The sequence below is a fragment of the Bison bison genome, unplaced genomic scaffold (genome assembly GCF_000754665.1).
Source record: "Bison bison bison isolate TAMUID 2011002044 unplaced genomic scaffold, Bison_UMD1.0 scf7180017864060, whole genome shotgun sequence".
Classification (NCBI taxonomy): Eukaryota; Metazoa; Chordata; class Mammalia; order Artiodactyla; family Bovidae; genus Bison; species Bison bison.
The window spans coordinates 1,499,847-1,512,775 of record NW_011494632.1 but is presented as its reverse complement, the minus strand read 5'-3'; positions in this window follow the sequence as shown (position 1 = coordinate 1,512,775).

Below are 12,929 nucleotides of genomic sequence, written 5' to 3'. Positions count from 1 at the left end.
TTTCCTTCCAAGGAGTAAGCGTCTTTTAATTTCATGGCTGCAGTCGCCATCTGTAGTGATTTTGGAGCCCAGAAAAATAAAGTCTGACACTGTTTCCACTGTTTCCCTATCTATTTCCCATGAAGTGATAGGACCAGATGCCATGATCTTCGTTTTCTGAACGCTGAGCTTTAAGCCAACATTTTCACTCTCCACTTTCACGTTCATCAAGAGGCTTTTGAGTTCCTCTTCACTTTCTGCCATAAGGGTGGTGTCATCTGCATATCTGAGGTGATTGATATTTCTCCTGGCAATCTTGATTCCAGCTTGTGTTTCTTCCAGTCCAGCGTTTCTCATGATGTACTCCACATATAAGTTCAATAAACAGAGTGACAATATATAGCCTTGATGAACTCCTTTTCCTATTTGGAACCAGTCTGTTGTTCCATGTCCAGTTCTAACTGTTGCTTCCTGTATTTGTTAATCCCAAACTCTGTTTATTCTTCCCACATCTCCTTTGGTAACCTTAAGTTTGCTTTCCATGTCTGTGAGTTGATTTCTGTTTTTAAATAAGTTAATTTGTATCACTTTTTAGATTCCACATATAAGTTATATCATATAATATTTATCTTTCTGTGTCTGACATTTCACTTAGTATTAGAATCTCCAAGTCCATCCATGTTGTTGCAAATGGCATTATTTCATTTTTTAAAAATGTCTGAGTAATATTCCACTGTGTATATGTACTGTATCTTCTTCATACATTTATCTGTCCATAGACATAAAGGTTATTTCCATGTCTACACTATAGTAAATTGTGCCACGTTGAACAAATTAAAATTTTCATCTTCTTTGGAAACGTGCCCAGGAGTGATATTACTGGACCATATGGTATCTCTAGTCTTGGTTTTTTAAGGAGGCTCCATACTGTTCTCCATAGTGGCTGCACCAAATTACGTCCCCACCAACAATGTAGGAGGGTTCCCTTTTCTCCACACCCTCTGTAGCATTTGTTATTTGTAGACATTTTGATCATGGACATTCTCTGCAGTGTGAGGTGATACCTTTAGAGTTGCTTTAATATAAAAACCTCTGTAGAATTAAAAGCAATGCATAAAACATGTCCTTTTGTAAGAAGAAAGTTAGATCTTTGCAGTTAAGTATAAAACAAAGGAATTCAGTTCAGTTCAGTTCAGTTCAATTGCTCAGTCTTGTCCGACTCTTTGCGACCCCATGCATTCAAATGGGTATATCTTTCATTTTTTCCTTTGTTTTTCACTTCTTTTCTTTTCACAGCTATGTGTAAGGCTCCTCAGACAGCCATTTTGCTTTTTTGCATTTCTTTTTATTGGGGATGGTCTTGATCCCTGTCTCCTCTACAATGTCATGAACTTCTGTCCATAGTTCATCAGGCACTCTGTCTATCAGATATAGTCCTGTAAATCTATTTCTCACTTCCACTGTATAATCATAATGGATTTGATTTAGGTCATACCTGAATGGTCTAGTGGTTTTCCCTACTTCAATTTAAGTCTGAATTTGGGAATAAGGAGTTCATGATCTGAGCCACAGTCTGCTCCCGGTCTTGTTTTTGCTGACTGTATAGAGCTTCTCCATCTTTGGCTGCAAAGAATATAATCAATGTGATTTTGGTGTTGGCCATCTGGTGATGTCCATGTGTAGAGTCTTCTCTTGTGTTGTTGGAAGAGGGTGTTTGCTATGACCAGTGCGTTCTCTTGACAAAACTCTATTAGCCTTTGCCCTGCTACATACTGTATTCCAAGGCCAAATTTGCCTATTACTCCAGGTGTTTCTTGACTTCCTACTTTTGTATTCCAGTCCCCTATAATGAAAAGAACATCTTTTTTGGATGTTAATTCTAAAAAGTCTTTTAGGTCTTCAGAGAACCATTCAACTTCAGCTTCTTCAGCTTTACTTGTCGGGGCATAGACTTGGATTACTGTGATATTGAATGGTTTGCCTTGGAAACAGAGATCATTCTGTCGTTTTGAGATTGCATCCAAGTACTGCATTTTGGACTCTTTTTGACTATGATGGCTACTCCATTTCTTCTAAGGGATTCTTGCCCACAGTAGTAGATATAATGGTCATCTGAGCTAAATTCACCTATTCCAGTCCGTTTTAGTTCACTGACTCCTAAAATGTCGACGTTCACTCTTGTCATCTCCTGTTTGACCACTTTCAATTTGCCTTGATTCATGGACCTAACATTCCAGTCTCCTATGCAATATTGCTCTTGATAGAATTGGACCTTGCTTCTGTCACCAGTCACATCCACAACTGGGTGTTGTTTTTGCTTTGGCTCCGTCCCTTCATTCTTTCTGAAGTTATTTCTCCACTGATCTCCAGTAGCATATTAGGCACCTACTGACCTGGGGAATTCATCTTTCAGTATCCTATCTTTTTGCCTTTTCATATGGTTCATGGGGTTCTCAAGGCAAGAATACTGAAGTGGTTTGCCAGTCCCTTCTCTAGTAGACCACATTTTGTCAGAACTCTCCACCATGACCCATCGATCTTGGGTGGCCCTACACAGCATGGCTTAGTTTCATTGAGTTAGACAAGGCTGTGGTCCATGTGATCAGATTGGTTAGTTTTCTGTGATCGTGATTTCAGTCATTCTGCCCTCTGATGCCCTCTCTCAGTGCCTACAATCTTACTGGGGTTTCTCTTACCTTGGACATGGGGTATCTTTTCACGGCTGGAGTACATTAAATCTAAGTGGGTAGGGTGATAAGTTTTTATGGAATGCAAATCCTATTTTACCTGATGGTTTCATTCTCCTAGGTATCTGAACCATTTATCAGACATTCCCCATGTACTTGAGTCTACTCAGTTGAACTCCACGTCCATTTTCCCCCCTGCTTTTAGAGAGAGCAGAGTGAACAGTATGGAGAGCCAGCGTATCCATAAAGAAAACCTGGAAGGCTTAGATTCTCAGGAAACTAGTGATGCCAGTCAGCACAGACTACAAAATAACATTCTGTTTCATCATTTTATAAAGCTATGAACAATATTTTGGTTATTGCATCTTCAATTATGATGGGTTCAGTAATATAAGCAGTGTTTCTAATATATACTTGACCCTAGCATCCCGTTCCCCCACCCCGCTTTCCTGAGCTGGTGTGTTCCAATGATCCAGATTTTAAACAAGTTTCATAGATTATATCTTTGCATTCAAGATTGTAAACAATTGTTAGACTATCGCAGCATTAATAGAATATTAGGGAGGCATAAACATGCAATATGCTCTACCTGGTCTTCCTTGGTGGCTCAGTCAGTAAAGATCAGCCTGCAATGCAGGAGACCACCTGCAACCCAATAGGCATGGGTTTGATCCCAGGTTTGGGAAGATCCCCTGAAGAAGGAAATGGCTACCTATTTCAGTATTCTTGCTTGGGAAATCCCATGGACAGAGGAGCCTGGTGGGCTATAGTCTCTGGTGTCACAAGAGTTGGACTCGACTTAGCAACTAAACCACCACCACCACTATCATGCTTCACCTGCTGCTGCTGCTAAGTCGCTTCAGACATGTCTGACTCTGTGAGCCCCCATAGACGGCAGCCCACCAGGCTCCTCTGTCCCTGGGATTCTCCAGGCAAGAATACTGGAGTGGGTTGCCATTTCCTTTTCCAATGCATGCATGCATGCATGCTAAGTCGCTTCACCTAGAATCTGACAAAATTTATTTTACCTAGAATCTGGTCAAATTTATTGATCACCCATGAGAACAAGGAACACAGGAATCTGTACACAATTTTGCATCAATTCTGGGGCATTCAGAGATTTCTTCAAGGCTAGAACTCACCAAGGACTTCTTAACAAAAGTTTTATTTTCCCACGAATGAGTTTATTTTAGTCAATCTTATATTCATCTTATTGGAGAAGAAAATGACAACCCACTCCAGTGTTCTTTCCTGGAGAATCCCAGGAACAGGGGAGCCTGGTGGGCTACCATCTATGGGGTCACACAGAGTCAGACACGACTGAAGCGACTTAGCAGCAGCAGCATATTCATCTTATAAATGAGGAAATTGTAGCCTTAATATTTTAAGATCAACATACAACGAATTCCTTGGTGATTCAGTGGTTAGGACTGTGTGTTTTCACTCTCAAAAGCAGGGGTTCTATCCTTGGTTGGGGAACTAAGATCCCACAAGCTGTATCTGGCTGCCCCCCCCCCCCAAAAAAAAATCATGTATACAGAATACATATACTTTCAGTTTTCAACAATTTAAAAGTCAAATTTAACAAGGTTGCAGGCATAGTGATTTTCCAATAATTTATTCTTAAGCTAATTTTTCTCTAATGCAAACATAAAAATCACAGTCAATAAATTCAGTGTGTGAATTCAATTTGAAGATAAATTAACTTTTTCCTAGACATTTTTCTTATTTATGGAGTTACTTACTCTTGACTTTGAAGCCATTAGAATTAATGCTGGTAGTTACATGCCATTTTAGTGTCAATGTAAAATACATTGACTCATACTGATGAAAATTTTATTTTGTATTCTGGATGTGATAGGAGGTAAGCCGTATCATGCAAAATTAGGTTCTCTGGAATTAGAAAGCAAAAATGGGAATCATAATTCTGAACATTTTTATATTTCTACTTTTGAGCCTATCATCCTCACAGAGCAATCCCTCTTGTTTTTCTCTCTTGACAGAATTCATTTTATTAAAGGCGTCTTCACTTTGAGAAATGTTTTAGTGAATATCCTTAGTCAAGTTAATGAAACTTGGTTCTAGAAATCCAGGAGGAAGGAAAAAAATGTAATGACTTCTATAAAAGAAGAGATAGTGTGAGAAGTTGTGAGTAGCTTTCAAAGGAGAGGGGCCAGTGTGAAGCAACTCATGCATCACAGAAAGTACTGGGCAGTTTCTAAAGGGAAGAAGGACATGGGGAGAAAGAAGGACACACACATACACACACAGAGAGAGAGAAGGGGACAGAGAAAAGGCAGAATGGACCAACAGAACACAGCACAGAGCAGAGATTTCAATCTACCCTGCAGTCAGTTTCTCTCATCCTTATTTGGTTGGGAGATTCTTAAATACCTGAATTTTCCCATAAATTACCTTAAATGATGTTCCAAATTTAAATTATGCTAAATATTGGTAGTGACTGTGTACACCTGTGCTTCCCTGTTGGATGCTCCTGCTCTGATATACTTTATAAGCACTTATGACCTTAATGAGGCTGCTTATTTGTAATTAATCCCTATAGGAACCCACTGCTGTGGTTCATCCAATTTGAGTTATTTTCAGTCATCTCTGAAGACATAGTTTGAAGTAAAATATACCAAGTTGCTTATGATCTGGGAGAGAGAGGGAAGACATTTTAAAAGTCCAGATCAATGACCTCACTCTCACTCTGCCTTTAGAATTTCATACTTATTGTTGCTTCCACCAGTAATCTTTCTTTTAATTGACCATTGCCCATCAGAACGAAAGCAGGCATGTGGGCTTCAAGTCAAGAACACCTACTTTATTGCTGTTTCTCAACTTCCTTGACATTTGGCATTCTGAAGGAGATCAGCCCTGGGATTTCTTTGGAAGGAATGATACTAAAGCTGAAATTCCAGTACTTTGGCCACCTCATGTGAAGAGTTGACTCATTGGAAAAGACTCTGATGCTGGGAGGGACTGGGGCAGGAGGATAAGGGGACGGCAGAGATGAGATGGCTGGATGTCATCACTGACTCAATGGATGTGAGTCTGGGTGAACTCTGGGAGTTGGTGATTGTCAGGGAGGCCTGGGGTGCTGTGATTCATGGGGTCACAGAGTCAAACACGACTGAGTGACTGAACTAACTAACTAGCTAAAGACGCTTACTCCTTGGAAGGAAAGTTATGTCCAACCTAGATAGCATATTCAAAAGCAGAGACATCACTTTGCCAACAAAGGTCCATCTAGTCAAGGCTATGGTTTTTCCTGTAGTCATGTATGGATGTGAGAGTTGGACTGTGAAGAAGGATGATCGCCGAAGAATTGATGCTTTTGAACTGTGGTGTTGGAGAAGACTCTTGAGAGTCCCTTGGTCTGCAAGGAGATCCAACCAGTCCATTCTGAAGGAGATCAGCCCTGGGATTTCTTTGGAAGAAATGATGCTAAAGCTGAAACTCCAGTACTTTGGCCACCTCATGCGAAGAGTTGACTCATTGGAAAAGACTGTGATGCTGGGAGGGATTGGGGGCAGGAGGAGAAGGGCACGACAGAGGATGAGATGGCTGGATGGCATCATTGATTCAATGAACATGAGTCTGGGTGAACTCTGGGAGTTGGTGATGGACAAGGAGGCCTGGCATGCTGCAATTTATGGGATTGCAAAGAGTCGGACATGACTGAGCAACTGAACTGAACTGAACTAAGTCAATTCTGCTATGACTCACTCTAGTTCCCCATTAATAGGGGAAAGTCAGATCTTCTAATATAATATGATTATTTTTAGGGTGCCAAGAGATGAGAGGTTAATGAAGTTTTGTATTTTTAAAAATGGACATACATATTCTGAAATCCAAGCATATTTTAAGTCTTCAAAGCTGTTCCATGTAAAACATTAATAAACAGAAAGCTCAGTAAAATAGAGTTGGGAGACTGGAAGGGGGTTTTCTCATGCTTTTTGATAATGGGAGAACCCAACATGAAAAAGAACCTTCTTCTTTCTTGACAAAGACTTGGTTAATGAAAGGCCATGGACTCTGTTTACTATAGCCCTCCCAACTTCCTTTTTCTCCCTATAGAAAAGGGAGAAAACTGAAGAACCAAACTCCTTTTTGCCATGTGAGGACATGGGTGTGACTCCCCATGGTTGCAGACTGAATTCAATTCTCTGCTTTCCCCCTAATAAACATATATTTGCTGAGAAAACATCTGGGTGTCTGTTTCAGGTCAAGGTAAGGTTTTCCTTCCTTTTGTTGATGTCACAGAAACTCTTGCTCAATAAGTTAAAAACTATGGACTCTGGTTTGTTCATGTTTTTCTCTTCTGCATTCACTCTGATTAGCACATCCTTCTTTGGGACCAATGATAAGGTTTTCACCTGTATCTTATAAGGTTGTTATGTTGTTCCCTTAATAGCTGTTTTGATTCTTATTTTTTATTTCCCCAGTACTCCTCTTTTAGATAATAGTATTTCTTAATCTCATCATTGTGGTCTCACTATTGAGTTTGTGTTCTAATTTCATTGTCTTTTATTTTCTTCTGATAATTCCATTCTGTTTTCTTTCAAAATAAGTTCTTTATTCTGTCTCTTTCTTTTTGTATATGGCATGGCTTTTTTTTCTTTTTTTATTAGTTCTTCCCTCTATTCTTTCTTCTGAACTATAGCCTTTACTACAGATATCATGATGCTGGGCTGTGCTACTCGTCACTTGCTCATATTTGGTGGGGCCAGGCCTTCCACCTACTCTGTCTTCCAATTGATTTTCCTTTACATCAAGCAACTACCCATTTATGTAACTGGAACTATTTGTCTTCTCTCTGAGATCCAGGTAGAGGGGCGTTTTATCCTGTGTCTGCAGTCCATGTACGTGGGAGAACTTCCGTCAGGTCTTCTATTCTTCCGTCTAAGATTCTGGCACATATCCTCCAGCTGGATTTAAGACATCTATTTTTAAGAAGAGAATAACTTTGGGCTTCTAATCATTACCATATTTCTGCAAGGGCACTGGGAAATGCCAAATTTGACACTTTTTGTGCTTCTGCTGAAACCCTGCCTGTTATGTAATAGCTCCTACACTTTCTCTCTCCTCTCTCCCTGTCTCTGTGTCTCTCTCATTTTTTTTTGTTTTTTTCACTTTTGGCCAGAGCATCTACTTGTTTCTTTCATCTACTTCTTGACAAATTTGAGTGTGAAATTCTCACAATTGTGTCACTTAGTCACTTATTGTCTTTCTTGGTATTAATTCTGAGTGGGGTGTGTATGTGTGTTTGTGTGTTTGAATGAGTGTGTATTTTAGGCATAATACAGAGGTTGGATTAGGATACTAAAATCTTTATGTTTTGAATTGAGATGGTATTCTTTTCTTATTGGTTATCATTATGAATTTCCCTCATTTAAGATTTGTTGCTTTAACTTTGATTTATAGACTTTGGGATCAATAATTCTGATTAGAGTCCTCTCCACCACTTTTCTTACTCTGCAGGGTATTCCTTGTCTTTTGTATATAAATTCAATAATAGTGGGAATGAAATCTATATTCATTTTATAACTTCTCTATTATAATTCTGTGGCTTCCCCTGACCCCACATAGAGCTATTGAGTTATAGAAAGGAAAGTTAGCTTTGTATTAATGCATGCATGCTCTTGTGTTGATGTTTTCAATCATTTTATACTCTCCTTCTAAGCACCATGGTAAAATATTCTACAAATTTAGAAGCTCTGAGATTAATGGGTATTCCCTTTGGCATATTAGATATAAATTTGGCAAAAACTGAATTAAAGGTAAGGAAATGGGAATATCTTATCCCTTTACAGTTGGGAAAGATGGATTATTAAGACCTCATCTCAGACAGATAGACAAACTAAGTTTTTCAGTAAGTTAAGCACTATCTTTCAATTATTAATCTGACTAATGCAAAAACAAAATCACCTAGGTAAATAGGTAAGAAAGATTCAGGGACTTTATAAAGAGGCATCTCTGGGCATCTGGAATCTGTTTCCACTTCACATTTTATTTATAATATCAATTAAGGTCAAGTGAACCAAGTTCTCTAGCATTTAGAATGAAAATCATCAATATTACAATATGAAATGTTGTCTAGCTATAGTGTTCATGTTTAGTTTCAGATCTGATTATTGTTGTTACTGTTCAGTTGGCAAGTCATGTCCAACTCTACAACCCCATGGACTGCAGCATGCCAGGCCTCCTTGTTCCTCACCATTTCTTGGAGTTTGCTAAAGTTCATGTCCATTGAATCAGACATGATTAGACACCTGCATTATATTCTTTGCAATCTGCATCTTCTTTTGATTAACAAAGAAATGTCAATTCCATAAAAGAAAAATGTCATTCCTTCAAATCAAAACTTCCTTGCAGGTGTTTTTAAAAAAGTATCAGGTTTACAAGTTCTATAAAATAATAAACTTCTCATTAATTATGCATTCTGTGTTTTTATCTGCATAACAATAGATGGATGTGATGGGGGGTGAATAATGGATCCAGAGCAGATGTGTTCAACATTGTTCTCTGAAAAATGACTATGTAGTTGAGAATAACAACACTTCATGCCCCCAAAATATGACTGGGGAGGGAGGCAGTATTTTACCCTGAGAGCAAGAAGCAGCAAAAATGATTCTCAAGTAATTTATTTGTACTTAGATGAATCCTTTAATACTTTTTACCAAATGTATTTATTGATAAAAATCTCTGCAACATCATTACATTATGTGACATACTTCAATCTTAAATTTTTGAAATGCACTATAATGCATTTTTAGGGGCTTTCCAGGTGGTGCTAGTGGTAAAGAGCCCATCTGCCAATGCAAGAGATGTAAGAGACTAGGGTTTGATCCCTGGGTTTGGAAGAGTCCCTGGAGGAGGGCATGGAAACCCACTCCAGTATTCTTGGCTTGAGAATCCCATGGATAGAAGACTCCAGTGGGCTGCAGCCCACGGGGTTGCAAAGAATCGGACACAACTGAAGTGACTTAGCAAGCATGCACACACACAAAATGCATTCTTAGAGGGGCAACTCATATTTCTGAGTGACAGACATGAAGGCTGCCTCCATGGCACATAATAACATTTATGGCTGCAAAAAAATTGAAAATGGAAGACATTTATTTTAATGATACTTTGAAGTGTCCAGAATACTGAGGAAAAAGGCTTTGTGAGGTTGTGCTGTTGTCATCTAGATTTCACCCCCATTGTCAACCAATTCCTCACACACAGGCCTTGAATCTGTATGAAATGTTCCTTTTGTTTAAAAGGATGATAAATATATTTTGCCTATTTATGTAATAAGCATGACACTATTTTTCTTCAAAATAAAAATAATGCATTTCATTATAGTTTTGAGGGAAAAGAGGTTTTAGGAGAGCAATTTTATGCAACATTTGAAGAACTGGCATATTAGGAAAGAATAATTCAATAGTTTGGGGCCTATTATATTAAATATAGTATTAGATATGATGTATATGTAATTACATATTAGAATACATATATAATATATTCTGGGCTTCCCAGGTGGCGCTAGTGGTAAAGAACCCACTTGCCAAAGCAGGTGACATAAGAGATGTGGATTCCAGACCTGGGTAGTGAAGATCTTCTGGAGAAAGGCATGGCAATTCACTCCCATATTCTTGCTTGGAGAATCTGACTGACAGAGGAGCCTGGTGGGCTACAGACATGGGGTAGCAAAGAGTTGAACACAACTGAAGCTACTTAACACACACACACACATACACACAGAGGGGGAGGGAATATATATATATATACACACACACACATATTCTATGAGACCATCCTGCCTAACCTTTTAAAATTTTATTCCCAACACTTGTTCATCATTAACAACATAAAAAATGCTTATTAGGTGCCAAGCACTATTCTAAGCAGTTAGTAACTGGTAACTCTTTCATCCTTATGACTGTCAGGTGACATAGGTATTGTCACTGCTGTCCAAATCAGCAAAGACAACCAGGCCCAGAGAAGCTAAGTCATTTGTATGGATAGCATGGAAACATCCAGAAAGCAGAGCCTGAGACACGGGCTTATATGCACACAGTTTATGAAGGAAGCAAACTTAGGAAGCAAAAGTAAGGAATGAGAAGGACACAAGGAGGGGAAGCCAGCATAAGGGGCTGGTGCAATGGGACGACCCAGAGGGAGGGTATGGGGACAGAAGAGGGAGGAGGGTTCAGGATGGGGAACACTGGTATACCTGTGGCGGATTCATTTTGATATTTGGCAAAACTAATACAATATTGTAAAGTTTAAAAATAAAAAAAAAAAGATGCATCGCTGAGCTGTAGAACACTGCACTCCATCAGGACCTTGTGAGGAGGGTGTTTGCCTGAAGGACCAAGGGGAGGACTTACCTAATAGCTCTCTTCTGTCATTCCTTGAGATCTGGCCTTTAGAGCATAAACTCACCAAGCTCATGTGGCATTTGTATAAATGCCAGCTGTCTTTGTCAAGTGTCCCATCCCTCTGGAGCCTGCTCAGACCTGCTCACACTGGCGAGCATGAACTCAGAAGATGTAAGTCGGTGCAAAGGAAATATCCACGTGGTCCAACCTAGCTTCACTTGGATAATGTGCATGAGTCAGTCTTTCATGCTGGATGCAGGAAAATTAGTGGAACAAGTGCTTGTTCTTGCAACTTGCTGCTAAGTCGCTTCAGTTGTGTCCGACTCTGTGTGACCCCATAGATGGCAGCCCAACCAGGCTCCCCTGTCCCTAGGATTCTCCAGGCAAGAACACTGGAGTGGGTTGCCATTTGCTTCTCCATCAGCCAGGCTGATGTTTGCCTAATTAATTGACCTGTACCTCAACATAAGTCTTTTGAAGTGTTAGTAATCTTGCCCTTCCTTGGCTAAGACTGAATGAATGTGATTGATCAGTAATTAAGAAAAGTGTGGGAGTATCAAAAATATCTTAGTGGACCCCTGAATTTAAGACACATTCTTCTCTGCCCCTTCACCATCAGTATTCTCAGCCCTTTGAGCTAATAGGAGTTGATTCCCTGCTTCCAAGTATAATACTTTTTTTTAACCCTTTCTGCTCCCCTGGCAAAAAAATGGCAGAAGTGATCAATCAAGTTATAATTTGATTCAGCATCCTTCTAGGTAAGGCAGTATATAATGCATGTGGAACTTGCTTTTCCATAATGTGATTCCCTGTGTCTGAGGTTATGTGTCTGAGTAATGTGTCTATAGATCAAAGACTCTGTGGTACTGGAACCAGAAGGAACCATGCAGGGAGGAAAGAGAAATCTAAGTTAGCAAATGTCAGTTCCAGTAAAGATGAATCACTTCCTCATCCAATGTAGAAGAAGCTCAATATTATTCTCTTGCATCAGTCTCAAATGCTAGCAAGTTAGGTATTTAGTTCCTAAATTGACCTTTGAGAGAGGGAGCCTGTGCTGTTGACCCCATGCCACCATGACCCTCTGTCACCCGTTATCCCGTGTGGTAGGATTGCTGAGGACAGAGACTGCCAGATGACCGTAGTATAAGTCAGATGCTTATCCTGTATTGGATGCTCTCTGGTTTGATTAATCAAAGACAAGTGAATCTTAATACTTAATGCTACTTTGTACAGTCCTCAGCAAGCACCTTGCCATGATTTCTTGTCTCTGATCTTTTCATTGCTTTTCTTTATAACCTCTGATTAACCAGTCAAGTCATCCATCATTCCCTAATTCCAAATCTGTGTGAATCTTAGTGACCCCTCCCTCTAATCAAATTAACCAATTAAACATGCTCCCTGAAACTTTGCCAGTGGTAGGATTTCTCTCCAAGTCTATCCTTTGGGACCACACAGAACTAACCTATTTTCAACTTACATTCACATCTTGAAGCCGAACATCTTAAAGTGAGGTTTGTCCTCTTGTAAGGTGGTAGTAGGGACCACTCTCCCATGAGATCACAAGTGTGAGTTAAGCGACAGGCTTCAGTGGGTAAAATGTAGATGGTGTGAAAATATGGCCACTTGATCATCTAACTAGCTTACATCTACACTCTTCAGTTCAGTTCAATTGTGTCCGATTCTTTGTGACCTCATGGACCGCAGCACACCAAGCTGTCCTGTCCATCACCAATTCCCAGAGCTTACTCAAACTCATGTCCATTGAGTCAGTGATGCCATCCAATCATCTCATCCTCTGTCATCTCCTTCTCCTCCTGCTTTCAATCTTTTCCAGCATCAGGGTCTTTTCCAATGAGGCAGTTCTTCTCATCAGGTGGCCAAAATATTGGAG